The 20,300-nt window shown below is 42.1% G+C and overlaps 1 protein-coding gene across 3 annotated transcripts in view; it reads left to right on the top strand.

Moving 5' to 3' along the window:
• WDFY2 (WD repeat and FYVE domain containing 2) overlaps positions 1 to 20,300 on the top strand; it is a 182,776-nt gene that overhangs the window by 34,580 nt on the left and 127,896 nt on the right. The window contains exon 1 of one of the 3 annotated variants that reach the window (XM_033436917.2): positions 19,527 to 19,713. The exons of the other annotated variants lie outside the window; for them this stretch is intronic. The gene's annotated coding sequence lies outside the window, so the exon portion shown is untranslated. Of the gene's footprint in view, positions 1 to 19,526; positions 19,714 to 20,300 lie in introns of those variants that run through there. 3 annotated transcript variants of the gene reach the window in all.

Raw genomic sequence — 20,300 nt, forward strand, 5'->3', positions numbered from 1 at the left:
CCCCGACCGCGATCGAACCTGTGCCCCCTGCGGTGGAAGCGCAGTGTCCTAACCACTGGACCACCAGGGAATTCCCATATATACATTTATATAAAAGACTAAAGTAAGTTCAAGGTGGATTTAAAGAGCTAAAAAAGCAGTATTAATTTATTTGGGGAAATATTCTTGTAGTTAACCTATTAAGCTTGGAATCAATTTAAAGGACTATATCTTGAAACCCAGATATTATAATGGGAACTTTTGACAAATTTAGTTATGTTAACTTAAAAGAAATCAATGTGTTGAACCCCAGCATTCATAAATGGAGGCTTGGAGAAAATATTTGCAATATAGATTAAAATGTCTTAATATTCATAATAAAAAGCTTCTACAAGTAAATAATAAAAAAACTTACCTTATTAAAAAATGAAAAATATGGAAAAGCAGCCATTTCTCTGAAGCAAACAGTCAAGAAAAGTTGGAAAAAAACAATGCAAATTAAAAGAAATACTGAAACACCGTGTTTTTGATTCCTAGCTTGACAAATATTTTATAAAATTGATAATATCCAGTTTTGTAAGATTCTAGGGAGAAAAGGTACTTTAATATACTATTGGCAGCACTGTTAGATTGATACCATCATTTTGGAGAGCAGTTTGGCAGTACCTGTCAAAATGTGAAATGTTTGTACCCTTTGACTCAGCAGGCCCCTTCTTGGGATAAATTTTACAGAAAAAAGTGGCCTGATTTTACAAAGATGTTTATTGTAGCATTGCAATTAAATACAAACGTGGAATGGGCCAAAATGTCCATCAGTAGGGACGTGGTTAAATAAATTATGTGATGTCCATACAATGCAATTGTTAACTGGAAAGCTGTCTATGGACTGTTAAGTAGACAAGTAATAAAGTAACATGTATACTATTTTTGTGATACCTCTCCCTCTTAAAAAAGGAATCTATGTATGCATATAAAACAGTTGGAGTGAGAGGTCTGACGATTTTTCAGTTTTTATGTGTAGGTATTATTTGAATTTTTTGCAAGGACCAATTACTTTTGTGTGTGTGTATGTTTTGCAAGGATGAATTACCTTTTTAAAAAACTAGTAATGACTTGAAAGCAGAATTTAAAAAATAAAGGAATGTATACATTTTAAATTCTATAAAAATGCTAATAGTGATTTTTCTGACTTGTTTTCTGGGAGTTGTCGGGGAGCAGAGGGGCGCAAATGATGTGGTGGGGAGAAAACAGCCTGGATTAGTGAACAACATGAATGACAGAATATTGGAGAAGAAATATTATGTATCTTTCAACTATCTTCTATGAGTCAGAATAGGCTAGATTCTATTGCAATGACAAACAACCTCTAAATATCGGAGGCTTACACCACAAAGATTTATTTCTCAGTCATGGTTCATGGCTATTGAGAGTTGTCTGTGGGCTCTGCTAACAGCTGGGTGGGCTAACAGAGGCTCCACCAACTTGGGCATCGCCACTCAACACGACAGTGCAGGGGCTTCGTAGCTCCTACACTGGCTTTTATAGACCCTCTTCCCAGAAGTGACACACATCACTTCCACTTATACCTCATCAGTCAAAGGAAGTCTTGCGGTTACGCCTAAATTTAAAGAGGTTGGGTAGTGTCATCCTACCACTTGCTTGGAAGGAGGAGGTTCAGAAGATTTGGGAACACCCAGGTGACTCTCATAGCGCTTCAGGGTGGAACTGTGAGATGAACTTCTAGACCAGCACCTGGCACGTAGTTATAAGTGTTTTCATTTTCCTAGATACACAGTAATTTCTGCTAATCTAGATGAATTTCTTAAGAAATATGTAAGAGGGACTTCCCTGGTGGTCCAGTGGTGAAGAATCCACCTTCCGATGCAGGGGACGTGGGTTCGATCCCTGGTGGGGGAACTAAGATCCCACATGCCACGGGGCAGCTAAGACCTCGTTCTCTAGAGCCCCATGCGCCACAACTAGAGAGCCCATGCACCTCAACGACCCCAAATGCCGCAACCAAGACCCGATGCAGCCAAATAAATAAAAAGAAATATGTAAAAGTGATTTGTATATTTATTGAATGAACGAGCATTTGTTGAGTTCACATTATTTTACTAAACTTGTGAAAGATAAAAAGATTTGTTTGTGAATAGGTACTTCTTAAAAAAAATTGAGGTATAGTTGATTTACAACATTATATTAGTTTCAGGTATACAACACAGTGATTGAAAATTTTATAGATTATATTCCATTTAAAGTTATAAAATATTGGCTATAGTCCCTCTGCTGTACAATATATCCTTGTAGCTTATTTTATAGATAGTAGTTTGTACCTCTTAATCCGCTGCCTCTATCTTGCCTGCAGCCCCCCTCCCCGTAACCACTGGTTTGTTCTCTATATCTGTGAGTCTGTTTCTATTTTGTTATATTTGTTTATTTTATTTTTCACATTCCACATATGAGTGATAACATACAGTATTTGTCTTTGACTTAATTCACTAAGCATAATACCCTCCAGGTACACCCATGTTGCTGCAAATGGCAAAACTTCATTCTTTTTAATGGCTGAGTAGTATTCCATTGTATAAATATACCACATCTTTATCCATTCATCCGTTCATGGACACTTAGGTTGCTTCCAAATCTTGGCTATTGTAAATAATGCTGCTGTGAACATTGGGGTGCATGTGTCTTTTCGAATTAGTGGTTTCATTTTCTTTAGCTGTATACCCAGGAGTGGGATTCCTGGATCATACAGTAGTTCTGTTTTTTTCCATAGTGGCTGCACCAATTTACATTCCTACTAACAGTGTGTGGATAGGCACTTTTAAAGTAAGATTTTGTGACAACTTTTCGTAAATATCTTGAAAATCCTCTTCCTCCCTTTGTACATTCTAACTCTATGAAGAAAGTGTTCATTACAGGTATAAAGGAAATTTCTGTGAGGCTTTTGGTGTATTTTTTAAAAACTCTAACTTAGTGAGGTTTTAATCTATATAATAATAAATTCCTATTTATCATAGCTATCAGGAATGCATTTTTTAGCAGTAACTCTTTAGCTATGCTTGTTGGCTGAGTGGGAAGGCACATTCCATGAACAGAAAGGACGTCTTTTTCGACAACCCCCTATATGCTTGAAGTCCAAGGGCAGAGTTCTTAACTATTGTGATGTCCATCGTTTAGTAGGAAGTTGTTCTCTTCTGGGCTTGATGGAGTTCCTCTTCTCCTTCTAATCTTTCTTCCTTTCCCTATAATCCTCTGTCTTTTTTTTTTTTATGGTTTAAAATCTCATTTGTTGTTGGTTTTTTTTTTACAATTTTTATTTTGTTTATTTATTTTTGGCTGCGTTGTATATTCTTTGCTACACACGGGCTTTCTCTAGTTGCGGCGAGCCGGGGCTACTCTTCGTTGCAGTGTGTGGGCTTCTCATTGTGGTGGCTTCTCTTGTTGCAGAGCACGGGCTCTAGGTGCGCGGGCTTCAGTAGTTGTGGCTTGCAATCTGTAGAGCTCAGGCTCATTAGTTGTGGTGCATGGGCTTAGTTGCTCCGCGGCATGTGGGATCTTCCCGGACCAGGGATCGAACCCGTGTCCCCTGCATTGGCAGGCGGATTCTTAACCACTGCGCCACCAGGGAAGCCCTCCTCTTGTCTTTTTATCTTTATTTGGTCATAAGTTCCATCCTGTTTTCTCATAAATAAGCAGACTTTTCAGGTCCTTAAATTCCTCAGGATGGAACAAGACAGACAAATCTTTCTCCTAGGGTATGGGAGAAGGTAGAAAATCTCTCCTGCCACTTTAATCAAATGGTGGGTTGAATCTCAAGAAATTTCAAAAAATGTGTCCATAGCCTAATATATTTGAGATGTAGGCCAACTTCCTAGGCCTTCAATTTTCCATGCTGGGACTTTCCTGGTGGTCCAATGGTTAAGAATCCGCCTTCCAACGCAGGGGACGCAGGTTTGATCCCTCGTCGGGGAACTAAGATCCCACATGCCGCGGGGCAGCTAAGCCTGTGCGCCACAACTACTGATCCCGCGCGCCACAGCGGAGGATCCCGCATGCTGCAACTAAGACCCGACACAGTGAAAAATAAAATAAATATTAAAAAAAAATTTTTTTTCCATGTTAACTTGTTTGATTTCTTGGTTTTATTTTTCTTACTTCTCTGGTTGTTAAATAGAAAAAGCTCTTCATTCTTTGTAGTACTTAAAGAAGCTTGATTATAAAGGATGAAACTGCGCCTTTGTTTCTATTTAATGATCATTTGTCCTGCCATCATTCAGCAGTCTTGCACTGACCATAGGACTCAAACTCCTGTGAAGAGAGAAGTCCCACCTTAGCTGATTTAGAACTACATCAGAGTTTGGGGTGCCGCTTAAGTACAAGTGACAAGCCCTGTATGAACTCAAAAGAATTTTGTCTTATTCTCAGGCCCCCTGGGATTAGGGCTACATTTTGACAGCATTTCTTTCAGAGTAGCAGTAAAGAGAGGATATGAAAGATAATTAACATTCCTTTTGAGCACTTAGACTGTGTGCCAGCACTGTATTATTACACTGACCCCATTAGGAGTTTGCTCTAGGCTAACAGATGGCCTGTTTCTAAGACTAGTCAGTACCAGTGATATTGATAATAAACTAAGACTCAACAGTATGGTGCTTTACTAGTCTGTCTCTGCTACTAGCTTCCGAGCTTCTTGAGGGCAGGGGCTGTATCTTGTTCTACTGTGTATCCCCGTGGTGTCCCACAGTATGTATCAGTAAAGTTAGTTCAGTGAATGCCTGTGTAAGTGGATGGGTGAATGGAGGAACCGGTGGACTCAGTGGTACCACCTGGTTCCTAATCTGGAGAACTTCGTGATTTACAAATAACTAATGGATCTTGATATGATCAGTGGATGTGTGAAGGGTTTCCTATGGTAGAGTATGATGCAGCCTGACGGCGTTGTATAAAAGGAACCTACCTGTCTGTTCCCGTCACTCATGACATATGCCCAACCCTCGCTGTTAGTATATAGCGTCAGCCTGTGACTCATTAACCCATGTGCTGACAGAATGTTGCTGGAATTTCCCTGAACACAGAACATCCCAGTTCTAGAAGATGGGAGGCTTGCCAGAGCAAAACAATACAGGCTTGGAGGGCCTCCTCCCTGCCTGTCGCCATTGTGATCCTGGAAGAGGGCCTGGTGAAGAGGAATGAGCAGTGCCACATTCCTGTCAGCAAGCAGCTGTCATAAGACTGATGGAGCTTCTCCACCTTTGGTTAGGCTAGAGAAGTGAACAAAATATGTGATGCCTGTTGTCTCTCAAAAACTGTGCTGGGATGGTGAGCTGCAAAAGCTCAAAGTAGGGAAAAGCAAATGGTACCTCACTTTCTTTCGTTGACTTTCCATTCTCTCTCTCAACTATGTCTTTTCTCTCCTTCCTCACAAGACCCACTTCTTCCACCTCCAAAAACAGGCAAAGAAGGAAGAACTCTAGCAAGTGTTTAGTAGAGGTTCTCCCCCCGGCCCTTCCAAAATTAAATAAGGAACTGAGTTCCCTCAAATAGGATTGGGGACTGTTTTCCTTACTCTACTTCATATTGTGGGCAGTCAAAATAAGGGTAGAAGAAACAGTGGTTACGTAAGGTACACACAGGCAGAGAGAATGATTCCTAGTTTCTAGTAATCTGGGCTGATCCTGTTTACTAGCCCCTTCCCAGTGTGGAAGTGGGGGAATGGCCTACATATGGGTCAATCCATTACAATTAGTCTGATGCAACAGTTTAAGGAGCTTATAGATAAATGCCCACTTTTAAATATGTAGCGTGTTCTGATTATATTTCTTCTCCCTCCACATTTCTCCCTAAGGTGGCATCTGGGTGCGGTAGGGGTGGGGGGGGTGACCCACCTGGTGACCTCTGGATCCTTTCTGGCTCTGCCACGGAGTAGCTGCCCTGGTCCATCACCTGGACCGGGGATGGCCGAGGGGCGGCGTTCCTGCGTGGAGTCTGCCGCTGAACACTTCCAATGGTCGAGCTCCTGTTTTCCTTGTCATGCTTTGTCATGCCTGGTGGTGCCCTTGGCGGGCTGCGCTTCGCTTTGGCTCTTGCAGGTATGCTTCCCCTCTGGGTCTCTGCCATATCCTTCATCCAGCTCCCGGCCGAGTGGTCTGGTGCCCTGCAGTCTTTGTAGTCGCATCACCTCGCCCCTTACCGGGCACTCTGTGGCCCTCAACCCATCGCACCCGACCTGTATCTGCTCACTTCCATCCCACATCCATCCAGGCAGGATTTTCTGGGTCTTCTGGAAACAAAAGTCAGGCCATGAGGTGAAAGATAAGCACTAGCCATTGTTCTGTGTGACTTTTTTTTTTTTTTGCGGTACGCGGGCCTCTCACCGTTGTGGTCTCTCCCGTTGCGGAGCACAGGCTCCGGACGCGCAGGCTCAGCGGCCATGGCTCACGCGCCCAGCCGCTCCGCGGCATGTGGGATCCTCCCGGACCGGGGCACGAACCCGCGTCCCCTGCATCGGCAGGTGGACTCTCAACCACTGCGCCACCAGGGAAGCCCGTTCTGTGTGACTTTGCTGTAGCAGAGTTTACCTTACTTTGACTGACCTGGGGTTGGTGGCGTGGCCTGCGAGGCAGTCCTTCCCCAGAGTCTGAAATGGGAAGCATGGAAAAGCCCCTGCCCTTACGCTGTGGGCACACCTGCCCGTGGAGAGGTTGGGACAAGCTTACCCACTTCTCCTGATTCCGGCTCCCCTCTTTCCCACTTTCCTCTGGGCCAGGCCTCCCTCCTTTCCTCATCCTGTTAGATAGAACTTTTTTTTTGGGGGGGGGGGTCGTGTCATGCGGCTTGTGGGATCTTAATTCCCCGACCAGGGTTTGAACCTGGGCAGTAAAAGCGAGGAGTCCTAACCACTGGACCACCAGGGAGTTCCCCCAGAACTTCCTTTCCATATGAAACTCGATGTTGGCTTCAGTATGTCCTGTTGGCTTCAATGTTTATGAACTTTGGGATTCCTGCTGCAAAATCCTGTGTCCCCCCTCTCCCCTCACCCAACCACGTTTCTGTTCTAACAGAAGCCTCACTGAACCAGACAGGTAGGTGCCTTTGATAGATCGGGTGGTGGTCATGTTCGGTACAAGTACTTTAATAGCACAAAGATGCTCTCTTCATTAAATCTATAAGAATTAAAGGGACCTTACTTAAGACCATTTTGAATTGAAGAGTCTGTGGGCTTCATATCTTAAACAGAGTTGCAAGTAATAAAGGGGCAGCTGCCTCAGCTCTCTGAGTGAAAGTTTTAAAGTACACGGTGGCCAGATCCGTCCTATTGGGTTCCCTCGGGCACACATGGCAGTTGCCAGCAGAAAAGATACAGAGAAGATTAGATCAGCTCTGGAGCGGCCACATGGTACTAGTGGCTCAAAAACTTGGGTGGAGGGGTTTAAAGAAAAAAAACAAAAACTTCAATATTAATGTGATGATGCTGAAACTGCCCCAGTTAGTAATGCAGTGGGACGTTCTGGTTTCAGGTCAACAACAAAAAAATACTTCCTTCAATCCTTTTTTCTTGATTTTATCTTTTTGCTCAGTTTAACTAGATGTGCAGAGCTAGGAGTGTGTGGTGGTTGAAGAGAGAACGAGCAAGGGAACGACGGGTTGTTCAGCTTCATATAAAACAGTGCACTTTAGGTTTATAAAATTACACTGAAATTGGAGGTCATGATAATTTCCGGTTTCATGAGGAGAAGGGGTTAACCCAGAACGCATTTGTGTTGGGCTTTCTCCTCACTCCAGGAGGCCATATGCTGATAGTGAGAGCTTTTGCAGTATTTGCATCCCTAAAGATGATATTTGAATTTTAAAAGAATGTTTAAGTGGAGCGCTCAACATTCCTCTCTGTGTTCTGAGTCCCTGCTTCTTTAGGTAGCTTCTTTGTTTTAATTATTGCTCCTTATTTCAGTCTTGTGAATCTGTCCAAATACGTATAAGCCCACGCCCATTGTCTTGCAGCCACTGTCTCCCGTGGCGGCCCTCTGGTGGGTAAATGACTGTTCTTTACTTGGCCAACAGCACACATTTACAGTGTCCTGTAGCCCACTGGCTCTTTCTCTTGTTGGTCTCAGGGACAGCTGTGGAACAGTTTCCAGGTTTCCAATTCTGAACCTGGGGGAGGACAGTAAAATGAAAATTAACCAGTAGGGATTTTAGGATAACATTCATTCATTTGTTCATTTATTAAACATTACGAACAATATGCCTGGTACTGTGCTGGGTTGGGAGCATAAAAACACAGGATACACCATTCTGTTCTCCCAGTTACAGTAGAGAAGTTAAAGTAGAGAAGGGTGATTATTTAATCCAAACTGCAACACTTTTTTTTCCTTTTGGCCATGAGCAAGGCTTGCGGGATCCTAGTTCCCCAACCAGGGATTGAACCCGCGCCGTAGGCAGTGAAAGCACAGAGGCCTAACCGCTGGACTCCCAGGGAATTCCTAAACTGCAACACTTTAAAAGCAAAGGTACACTTAAAAATGGTTAAGATGGTAAATTTTATGTTGTGTGTTTTTTCCTACAATTGAAAAAAAAAAAACAACGGTTGTTACTACTTAGGTCAGGACCACAGACATATACAAGGGCCATCCTGGGCAAACCAGGTGAATGGACAGTGGAAGTCAGAGCTATGCTAGAAGGATGTAAGGGGGCCTGGAGGAGGGGCAGGGAGAATGACAGGGAAATGAAAGCACACCTGCCTTACTTTCCTCATCTGTGAAATGGGGATGGTTATAGCACCTAATCCATAGGGGTCCTTATGAGGATTCAGTGAGTTAATTCAAGCTCCTAGAATTCTGCCTAAGAGTTCAGCATATTTTTTTTAATCTCTTCACCCATTTTTCAGTAGTCACCTGTGACTCTCCTTGGTTGTAGATGTTGATATTTTTTTTGTTTTTTTACACAGTAGCCTCTCAACAGCTGTTTGTAGTTTAATCTTTCGACCTTATTGTAGTCTCATCAGTGAACCACTCACCTCTCCAGCACGCCACAGATCACACCACAGAATGCACATCCTGTGAACATTAGGAAGCTGCCTTATTTTCTAGCTTTTTCTCATTCTCTCTAGAAATTCTGGATATTTCGTGGTTCCTGTCCTCCCAATCTTATGGTCATTTCTGTCTTTCCACAACAGGCAGTTTTATATGCAGCTCTCTTTTAAGGGGTGTATCCTTTTTTAATTTATAGAAGTAATTTCTTCCCCTCCCACCCCTTGCTTTTAAAATAAAGGGGCAGAATAAAGAGACATAATTAAATGACTGTGCTCCCACTGTCACCTCATACTCCTTTCAGGAGCGGTCTTTGAAGTGATTGAACCCTGTTTTGAGATAATATAATAAAAGATGAAGGATTCAAGGAGAGATCAGGTTGGGAGAAACCAATATAAGTGGAATTGATTCATTTAATCAGAGGCTGCTCCAGGCACCTGCTTTTCTTGGGGTAGATGTGGACAGATTACTGCTGGGTCCTGATAGAATGAATTTGCTAAAAGCAAGAGTTCAGATTTCATCCAAGATCCTCTAACCCTCTATGTCTCAGGCCTTGCCTGATTACTTATAGTTGTTCCCAAGAACTGTGGTCTGAGCCATCACTGTTGCACTTTTGTGACTCTTGATTTGCTTTTCCGGTTCCATTCATCACTGGGAGTGGCTGGATCTTGTGTGCTGGACGTTCATGTGATCACATTAGGCCACTTTCACTCTGCCTGTTTTACTTTAATTCAGCCTGTGTTCAACAAATATTAGTTGAGTTCCTAATTGTGTCAGGCACTGTTCTAGGCAGGGGATAATGTTAGTAAACAAAACAAAGATCCCTTCTACTGTGGAGCTTATGTTCTTATGGGGAGAAATAAACAATGATCATAAGAGGTAAGTATTGGGCTGGCCAAAGAGTTCTTTCGGGTTTTCCTGTAAGATGTTACGGAAAAACCCAAACGAACCTTTTGGCCAACCCAATAAAGAGCGTGTTAGAAAGTGATAAGCACTGTGGGAAAAAAACACATAGCAGAATAAAAGGACTGGGAATGCAGGTGTGGGGGGCAGGGAAGGAGGTGATGTTTCCACTTTTTAAAAAGGAATGGCCAGGATGGTACTCACTGAGGAGGCAGTATTTGAATTAAGATTGGTAAGGTGAGGGGGTTAGCCATGGGGCCTTCTGGGTGCAAGTCTTCCTGGCAGAGGGAACCATTGGTGCAAAGGTCCTGGGGCAGGAGCATCCCTGGTATTGATCAGGGAGGTCAGTGTGGCTGGGAGGAGAGTGCTAGAAGGCAAGGTCGGGGACTGTCACAGGGTAAAAGGTTGCATTGTAGACCACTGTGAAGATGTTGAGTTTCACTCTGGTAAAATGGGAGCCACTGAAGAGTTTTGAGCGGTGGAGGGATGAGATTTGGCTTGTTTTAGTAGTATCCACTGACTGTTGTATAAGAGTTGCCTAGGTGCAGGGTGGGAGTGAGTGAGCCCAGAAGCTGGGGGGCCCTATCAGAGTAGTAGAGGTGATAATGACCGACCAGGATGAAGGTGGCAGAGGTAATGAAAGGTGGTTGGGTTCTGAATATACAGTCATCCCTCGGTATCTGAGTGGGATTGGTTCCAGGAAACCACCGCAGATACCAGAATCTGCAGATGCTCAAGTCCCTTATGTAGAATGGCATATGTAGTACAATGAATACTGTATATACTTTCATAATCCAAACTTTACTTAGCGGTTTCTGGTCAAGCATATTCTGAATGAATAGCAGTTTAACCACACACATTCCTAGTATTAGTGGATGGTTTCCTCTTCTGAGAGTGCATGTGTGTAGAACTTGTTTGTGTAAATGTTTGGGGTACAAAACTCCTGAGTTGAATCACTTTAAAGCTGGAACGAACGTAGCCATCTTTTAGCTTCAGTTATATAATAAAAGAAAAAGTATCTGTTTATCTTAAAAGTAGTAAGCCTTTTTTAAAAACCCAAAAAGATATTTATAATATACAAAGCAAAATTGTTTCACGGCAGTCACCACTAATGTTTGGTACCTATTCTTCAATAAGAGTCAGTAAGGATACTCCTCAATTTGGAGGGTTTCCGAATTTCAGTACAAACATGGCAGTTGTTTATAGAATAAGTATCTCTGGACTTGAGAACTAAGCAAAAATAGTACTGAGGCCAACTAAAATCATGTGGCATTCAGCCAAGATAGGCAGCTCAGAGTAGGGCCAGCCCTGGCTGAGGGCGGAATGCTGACAGGGCAGGGTTGAGGTGCAGCCAGAACTTCCAAAAGGAAACTGATATCAATGGAGGGAGTTTTCACCTGATGTAGCGTTTAATACTTAGCCCTCCAGTGAGTTCCTTCCGTTGGACTGTCTTAACAGTTCCTAGTTGGGTGGCCCAGAGCCCCGTGGCTGCCATGCCAGGGCTGCTGCCACACCAGCGGCCTCCCAGGGAAGATCTGAGGGGAGAGAGACACTGAAGGGGAAAGAATATTCTAGAATTTCACTTGAAAATCTTGAACTCTTAATTAAGTGAGGGAATGAGGCCCGAGTTTGTCTTTAGAACACAAATTCTTCAACAGTAAGGCCCAGATCTTTTCTCATTCTTCACAGGTACTTGCTCAGTGGAGGGAAGACAGGGTTTAGAGTGAGACTGGTCAGGTTCAAATTCCAGCTTCCTGTTATCTGTGAGCCGCAAACAAGGTTACCTCCCCAAGCCTCAGCTTCCTTCTCTGTACAACAGGGTTTTTTTCACATCTACTTACTAGGGGTGTTGTAAGGATCGGACCAGGCAACATGCACAAAGTTACAGGAAAGAAGCATCTTCCGTGCAAGGCTCATTAAATAGCTCCTTCCTCTTTCTCCACCAATGGCTCAAACCATTAATTTTGATGGACGATGAAATCATAGATGTCGATAGTTTGTTGAATTTTGTATATGAAGTATATCACATTTCGTAATTTATGTGATCAGTGTGGCAGGGCCTAAAACAAAGTGAAACCAACCTGACAAAAAATTTTATTTTGGTGAACTTTTGGTTTACAATTTGGTGTTTCCACATTCTTCTCTTCAGTGCCTCGTGTCACATTACTGAAGACAACAGTATCAAAGAGGCAAAGATTAATTTCCATTCTTTGTGGATGGAGAAGAGGAAGGGCACGTAGCTGCTTTACTCTGCATGTCATGATTTAACCGAATGGAATTTTCTTACTTGAGGCTTTTCCTATGTAAAAAGGACCTGATTGAGCAGCATTTTAAAAGTAGGCTCAGAACCAAAGATTAAGCAGCATGATAAATTCTTGCAGGGTTTAGCCCCTCTTCAGAAGACATCCTCATGTGCTCAGTAGAACGTTTCTGTTCATAACTGTGATCCATTTTGACGGTTTTCAACTATGTCTTGACAGCTTCCTTGTGTGTCAAACGCGGAGTTTGACTAGAATATTTCTCATGTGTCCTTCAGTTTTGAAATTGAAATTCTGAGATCCAAATTTTTAATTTTAAGCTATGCAGAAGCAGTCTTGGAAGATGCCTGTGAAGTTAGCCGATTGATACTCTACACTGGGAAGTCACTGACGCGCACCAAATGGATTGTGTAGGCTTCTCCTAGCCTGCTTTGGTCTAGACATTCGTTTTGTCTACAGGAGATTTAGGAGCACAGGTGGTTACTACTGGTCTTAATTAAATATCTAAAAGAATTAGAGCCCCTTGGAAATGGTGCAATATAACCATGAATTTGTCTTAATATTGTCCTTATGAAACATGGTACATGAAAAGAGAATGCTATTGGGGTAAATTGTATTTAAATTTCCCAATTTAACGTGATTTTGGGAAAGGCTCTTGAATGTTGGAAGTTTCAAAGTCCTCACTGCGAAATGCTCTATTTATCTATTTTTATTTCCCTGTATTTATCTGTAGAGACTGTAGTCAGTATTCATGAAATAAAACCATGTGAAAGGGAGCTGTTACATTCTGTACAAGTGTTACACTCTACATAGAGGATAATCATTAACAGCATCACAAGCTTTTTATACAAAACTACGGCAGTGTGGTGGAGAATTAGAACATTCTTACACACAACACATCAATTTGAAAGAATTCTAATTGGAAAACAAGGAGAAAATACCTATGTCATATGGCCAAAGAGTTGAGCCCCTTTCTTCAGTAGCTCTTCTCTTTTCCTTTTTTACTATGTATATATTTTTTTCTTGTTTCAGTTTATACACATATTACTTCTTAAAAAAATATGGAAAGTACAAAAGTCTGTAAAGCAGGAGGTAAGGAACCACCCATGATCCCACCATCTTGGAGCAACCACTATTAACAGATTTCTTTTAACTCTTATATTCTTCTGATTTGGGTATAGTTAAGATCATGTAATATATACAATCTTATAAACCTTGTATTCGCCTACCAGGATGTCCACAGCACACCAGAGGTGATGGGGTGGAAATATGGAGCCTTGGCCATTAAAGATATATTAGAGCTACTGAATCAACCAGGAAATGCCTGCCTTCCAGTCTTTTTGTTTAAATCAGATCCTTTTAGTTTAAATCACTTTGGTTGGGTGTTCTGTTATTTGCAGCTCAAATCATCCTAAATGGAGGAAACTATCTTGAATTTACTCATCCTTTCCATGTATAATTTCTTTTATAACATGTGGATGTAGAATACATTTCTACAAATGGAATTTCTGGGTCAAAGATGATATACTTTATTAGTTTTTGACCTCTGAGGGTTTCCTTTTATTTTTCTGCCAGCTCATCATGAGACTTTAAAAAATATTTTTTTATTTTAATTTTTTGATGTTTTAAATTGGCAAAGTTTCCTCTTTCTTCTTCTTTTTTAAAGTGTTTGGCTCACCACAGTGCCTTAGTGTTCTTTATATATACTCTTTTTGCACAACTATTATATGCCTGGCATTTTCTGCAGATGTGGCCTCGTTTAATAACCCAGGAAGGTGAGTGATATTTTGCTCTTTCACCCAGTTTGTGACTCTCTCTTTTATAGCCGTAGGTAACCCGTTAGTGTTCACTGAATGTTTGATCTTACCCTTGGCATCTTGTGTTACGTTTTCAAATTATTATGCTTCCTTATTGTTGGCCTTTTTCCAGTTTTGTCTTGCTTTATTTATCAAGTTTTCTGTTCTTTTAAAGAAGAAAAAATGGGGAGAGATAAATTAAGAATTTGGAATTAACAGATACACAGTACTATACATAAAATAAACAGCAAGGATCCACAGTATAGCACAGTAGGAAACTATATTCAATATCTTGTAATAACCTATAATGGAAATGAATTTGAAAAAGAATATATTGGTATAACTGAATCACTTTGCTGTGCACCTGAAACATGGTAAATCAACTGTACTTCCATTAAAAAAAGAAGAATGAAAACAGTTCTCTTTGTAACGGAGTTAATGTGTCCAATTTTTGTTCTAATGGTGGGTACCTTTAAAATTTGTACTTATCACTGGAACGGTGTCCGTGGATTCCCCTAAACCATATGCTTCAGCACGTTCTTTCCTTCCTTCCTTCCTCTCACCCATGAATTTTGTTGAAATACTTAGAAACGTTTGTCCATATGATTTTTCTTTTATATTTTGCTTCTTCGAACGTCCTCCTTGCTGAATATTTCTGTCACAGTGTCAACACCATTAGTGTGCATGATTTAGACCACTGTAGTTTCATTAGCTTTATTGCTCACTGGTATTTCTTCTTTCTCTTTTTTTTTTTTTTTTGGCTGTGCCACGTGGTATGTGGGATCTTAGTTCCTCTACCAGGGAAATGAACCTGTGCCCCCTGCAGTGGAAGCGCTGAGTCTTAACCACTGAACCGCCAGGGAACTCCCTGCTATTTCTTTTATACTTCTGTATGCCTACACTAAAGATGTCTATACTCCCTAAGATTTTTTTTTTCCCTGAAAAGTATGTGGAAAGTATACTTTTGAGTCTTTTTATGTCTATTAATAGATTTCTTCTGCTTTATAATAATGATAAGTATCGATACAATATTGATAATTTAGTTAAGTTTAGAATTCTTAGCCCACAGTCATTTTTCTTCCGACTTCTGGAAATCGTACTCCTTTGTCTTTTCGCAGTTAGTATGGCACCTGACAAACCTGATGTCCATCTCATTCATATTCCTTTTTTATTTTTAAAAAATCTTGCCGGGGGGTTTCCCTGACGGCGCAGTGGTTGAGAGTCTGCCTGCCGATGCAGGGGACACGGGTTCGTGCCCCGGTCCGGGAGGATCCCACATGCCGTGGAGCGGCTGGGCCCGTGAGCCATGGCCTCTGAGCCTGCACGTCCGGAGCCTATGCTCCGCAACGGGAGAGGCCACAGCAGTGAGAGGCCCGCGTACTGCAAAAAAAAGAAAAATCTTGCCTGAGATTCAGATTTTATTGGATTATTTTTTTCTCCCTGACATTCAGAAATTTGGGGAATGCATGGATCTTTTATGATTAATTCTGCCAAGTTCTGAGTGAATAATTTGTCTGAAAAACTCATTTTAAGTTGCTTTTCCCCCCTTATTAATTATTATTTCTCCTTTACTTGTTATTTCTCCCGTTTCATTTTCTCTTTCTGAAATTCCATAATACACATATTTGATCGGTTGTTCAGGTGCTGTCTTTTCCTTGATAATTTCTAGTTTCATCATTTTCCTGTGAGTTCTGGGAGCTTTCACTGAGCGGATCTTCACAGGCACCAGTCTGGTTGTCTGCAGTAGCCAGTCTGCATTTCACTGCCTCTGTTCTTCAGGCCACCAGTTTCACTTTTACCTTCAAATACTATTTCCTGTTGTTTTCATCTGCCTTTCATTATCGTTACATTTGTATCAGAGATTCAGTCCTTTTGAATCTCCCTGAGAATGTAAAATTTCAAATTTGTGAAGTTGTCTTGTTTCTTGCAGTTGCCCTAACTGTTCAGATTATCCCACTGGTCTTAAACATCTGAGTCTCTCTGGTTTGCTAGCTTCTCTGCCCCTCTGACAAGTGAGGTCTAGTTTGTTCAATATTGGTAGCTGAAATCTGCTTTGTCAGAGACTGTGTAGGTCATTGTTCAGTTCTTTTCATTACAGGCGAAAATAGGGGAAAAGTTAGGTGATGGTAGCTTCTCATCAGCAGCTTAGAGTTCTGATAGCTTGTGTGGGGTAGGGGCGGGGCTGTGGGCAGTGGAGACAGCTGCAGGGCAGAGTTTCCCTTTGTTGCAGAACAGTCTTCCTTTTGTGCTGCTTTGGCAGCTCTGAGCCTACTGGAGTAGTTTCCCTTCCCCCTGCATAGCGGCCTGGCCTGGCACCCAGGCAGAAGCTCCAGCACGGCTCTTTGTCCAGCACCGGTCTTGCTGCCTCCAGAGCCGTCTGCAGGCTCTGAAGAGGGGACCTGGTGGCCTTGGCCCCTCTGTGTGTATGGAGTGCTGAAGAGTTTAAGCTTGAGTTTTACAGCCATTGTGTCCCAATCCTGGCTTGGCTACTTAGTGGCTGTTTAACTTGGGGCATCTTGTTTAACCCTCTGAGCACCAGTTTACTCCTGTGTATAATAATACTGAAGTTTGTTAACAGCCTAAGGCACTTTGTAGGGTCTCTGGTTCTGACTGATGTTCCGGGGCCTGGCTGTTGATCAGGCTTCTCCACTCACTGTGCTCTTTCCTAACCCACCTCCTGCTGACTCTCCTCAAGGGTTCAGCTTTGTGGGTGGGGCTCTTGTTAAGTGGCCAGTTGGTGGTGAAGAATGTTCCCAGTTGAGTTAGTTGGGTGTTCCTACCAAGAAATGTTGGGGAAAGGGAGTCACATGCATCCAGGTACTCTGGCTGTAATTCTTTAAGCCACTGAAATTTATTTTAATAAATGGTGTGAGGTAAGGGTCCACTTTTGGGGAACTAAATAATTAGGGCAGCACCTTTGATTGTATAATTCATCTTTCCCCCATTATTTATAATATCTTTCTAATATGCTGGGATTAGTAGCATACTTGAATCTGTTTCTGGGCTTTTTGTTCCATTGCATTGATGGGTCTGTTAAATCTGGTACGGTATCATGATACTTGAGTCTTCCTTCAGTGGCAGGAATAGTTGTTAAGAGCATGGGGTTTGGAGACAGGCTGCCTGGGTTTGAATTTTGGCTCCTTTAATTCCAAAAAAGTTAAGTAAATTTCTTAAACCTCTCTGTACCTCAGTTTCATCATCTTGAAAATGGATGTAGTGATAGTGCCATCAATCTGTAGGACCCATATAAAGACCCATATTATTAAATCAAATAATTCTCACAAAGTAACTTCAACTGAAACTTGGCTCAATGTAAGCACTCATTAAATGTTAGTTATTATTATTACATCTTAAAATCTCTTGCCATATGTAACACAGACTTACTAATTTTTTTTTTTTTTTTTTGCGGTACGTGGGCCTCTCACTGTTGTGGCCTCTCGCATTGTGGAGCACAGGCTCCGGACGCGCAGGCTCAGCGGCCATGGCTCACGGGCCCAGCCGCTCTGTGACATGTGGGATCTTCCCGGACCGGGGCACGAACTCGTGTCCCCTGCATCGGCAGGCGGACTCTCAACCACTGCACCACCAGGGAAGCCCCCAGACTTTTTAATTTTTAAGGCCACCTTCTCAAACTGGAGATTGAAAAACTGGAAAGATTCTTCTGTTTCATGATCTTTTTTCCCCCTTATTTCCAAGCAGAGACATGGCTTTAATTATATAAATAACAACACCAAGAACTAATAGTGTAGGCTTGTGAAGTCCTGGAGGTGTGTTTTTTGAGGAAGAGTGGATGAAAACCCAACTCTGTGGGCATGTGAGGGCTGGGACCCCATTTTTACCCTTTCTGTGTTTCTAGTACTAGTCCTGGTTTGTGATAAGCACTCAATACATGCTTTTCAAAATGGAGGAAAAGTAATACTTCAGCCTCTTAATAAACAAAGATATTTAAAATATGGACCCAGCTGAGGGTCAGTTAAACTTTGGTAAATTTACAATCCCTTTTAGCACCTTAGGAGTGGCAAAGGCTAATTTTCTCATATGTTCAGTAGCAAGAAATAACTTTAGTAGAGCAAGGAGGACTTTTTTGCTAAAACGTTTGTGTATTGATCAAAGCAATCAGATGTGTTATGTTTGGATTAAGTGGGTTTCATCCACACTGACAAAGCAGAGTTGGAGGAGAAGGTAGGGAAGTACATATAGTTGCCCCAACAGGAAGCCCTAATCCTTTTAAATGGCATAAGAACAGTGGAGAGGTAAATCATGAAGTGATCATCATTTTCTATGCCAGACTGTAAGAACAGCAGCTCTGTGTAGCTGAGAGAATTTCGCAGAGCAGCATGTTTTTTGTCTGGTGTACCTCTAAGCGTATTAGATGTGATCAGATCCAGACCTGAATAATGCCCTGTGCAAGGTGCTCTAAATGCCTGCCAGCCATTTTCTTGGGTTCCTGTCTTCTGTTGTCGTCTAAGTAGTGAAAACTTCACCAGGCTTCCTTCATTTCTCCTGTTGTCCTCGTGGTCTGTTTTATTCCTCTTTCTGAGTGGTCAGGCAACTTCAGGAATAGTGTGGTGGGTAAGTAAGACCTAGGCTTTGGAGTCAGACTGCCTGGAGTAACTCCTGGCTTTTCCCCTCCGTGGCCTGGGGACCACAGTTCCTCACTTCCGAAATGGGAACAAAAACAGGACCCCCTCAGAACATTTGTGAGGATAAAGTGAAGGAAGTAAGTCACATTGTGTCTTACAGAACAGATGCTCGGGATGGTGGTGTCTTAGTCAGTTGGGGAGAGATCATGTGTCTGCTGTTTCTTCCTTGAAGGATGCTACTGACCCCCTTCACGAGGGCCCCACCTGCATGACCTAATTACCTCCCATCTCCTAACACCGTCACATGGGGCTTAGGCTTTCAACATATAAATTTGGGGGGAACCCATTTAGTTCTGAGCAGTTATTATTCCTTCTACTACTGTTAGCCAACTGTCTCAACGGATAGAGGGAGAGACAGAAGCTTTACTGTAACCACACCACTGCTCTCCATTTCTTTCCTGGTGTCCCCATATCTGGGCAGCGCCACAGCGTAACTCTCTTCTCAGACTCTGGAAGCTCCCATTTACACTTTCATCTGGCTTGACTCAATGGAGAGGATGCCCACCAGAAGTTTCTTCTTTTTTACAACGTGTTGGATGCCCACCTTTGTTTTCCTTGGTATCAGAAAGCCTGACAATTGTCTGTTGGGTAGTTGGTGATATTTCTTGAAAGAGTTTGGCTTTTTCTGGGTTTTGCTCATTTTTAGGTCCATGGGTCAGTTAGCTTCGGCTGCTTTCTATAGCTCACATTCATGCACGCACATTTACAGTCACACACTCTGATTTATAAATGTGCTTTAGACTGAAAAATTCCTTATTTTATGATTCTCCTTTGTTATCTAAGATAATCTGGCCATCATTAACTGGTTATTATCAAAACAAACTGGTTATTATCAAAACAGACCTGTGGGACATAAGCAGTAAAACTTGGGGAGTGACGTTCCCAGCAGAGGGCAGAAGGGTAACTGACCTTGGCCCATTTAGGCAGGATGGAAAACAGCCAGTCCGGTGGACTTGTGTTCTGTCTTTTTAATCACAGAAAGAAAAATCATTGCAGCAATTACCCAGGGTCAGTTAATTGAAGGGACTCACAAGACTTCACGAAGTATACTTACCTAAGACTTTGACGGATGCAATATAACAGGAGAAAGAAAACACAGGTAAACATCAAGGAGGTCTGGAATATTCCAGGTCCTTTCTTTGCACAGAATAGTTTTGTTTTTGGATCATGAGCCTTCAAGATCATATGAGAAAACCTGGCCAAGACAAATAGATCAGTGGAACAGGCAGAGAGTCCGGAAAGAGACCCACACACATACATGGTCAATTGATTTTTGACAAAGGAGCAAAGGCAGTTCGGTGGAGAAAGGACTCTTTTTTTCAACAAATGGTGCTGGAACAATTGGATATCCACATATTAAAAAAATGAACTTTGATCCATGCCTCATACACATACAAAAATGAACACAAAATGGATTATAGACTTAAATGTAAAACCTAAAGCCATAACTCTTCTAGAAGAAACATAGGACAAAATCTTTGTGACCAGAATCTGCATTTTACAAAACCCCCAGGTTATTTTTATGCACATTAAAATTTGAAAAGGACTGCCTTATAAGGTGAGATTTAAAGATGAGTACTGGTTATGCAGGTGAAGAGGGGGGATGGGGGAGAAACAGGTGCTTCAGCAGAGGGTCAGCGCCTTCAAGGGCATAAAGATCTGATAAGTGAGGGCAGTGGTTTCATT

The sequence above is a fragment of the Orcinus orca genome, chromosome 18 (genome assembly GCF_937001465.1).
Source record: "Orcinus orca chromosome 18, mOrcOrc1.1, whole genome shotgun sequence".
Taxonomy (NCBI): Eukaryota; Metazoa; Chordata; class Mammalia; order Artiodactyla; family Delphinidae; genus Orcinus; species Orcinus orca.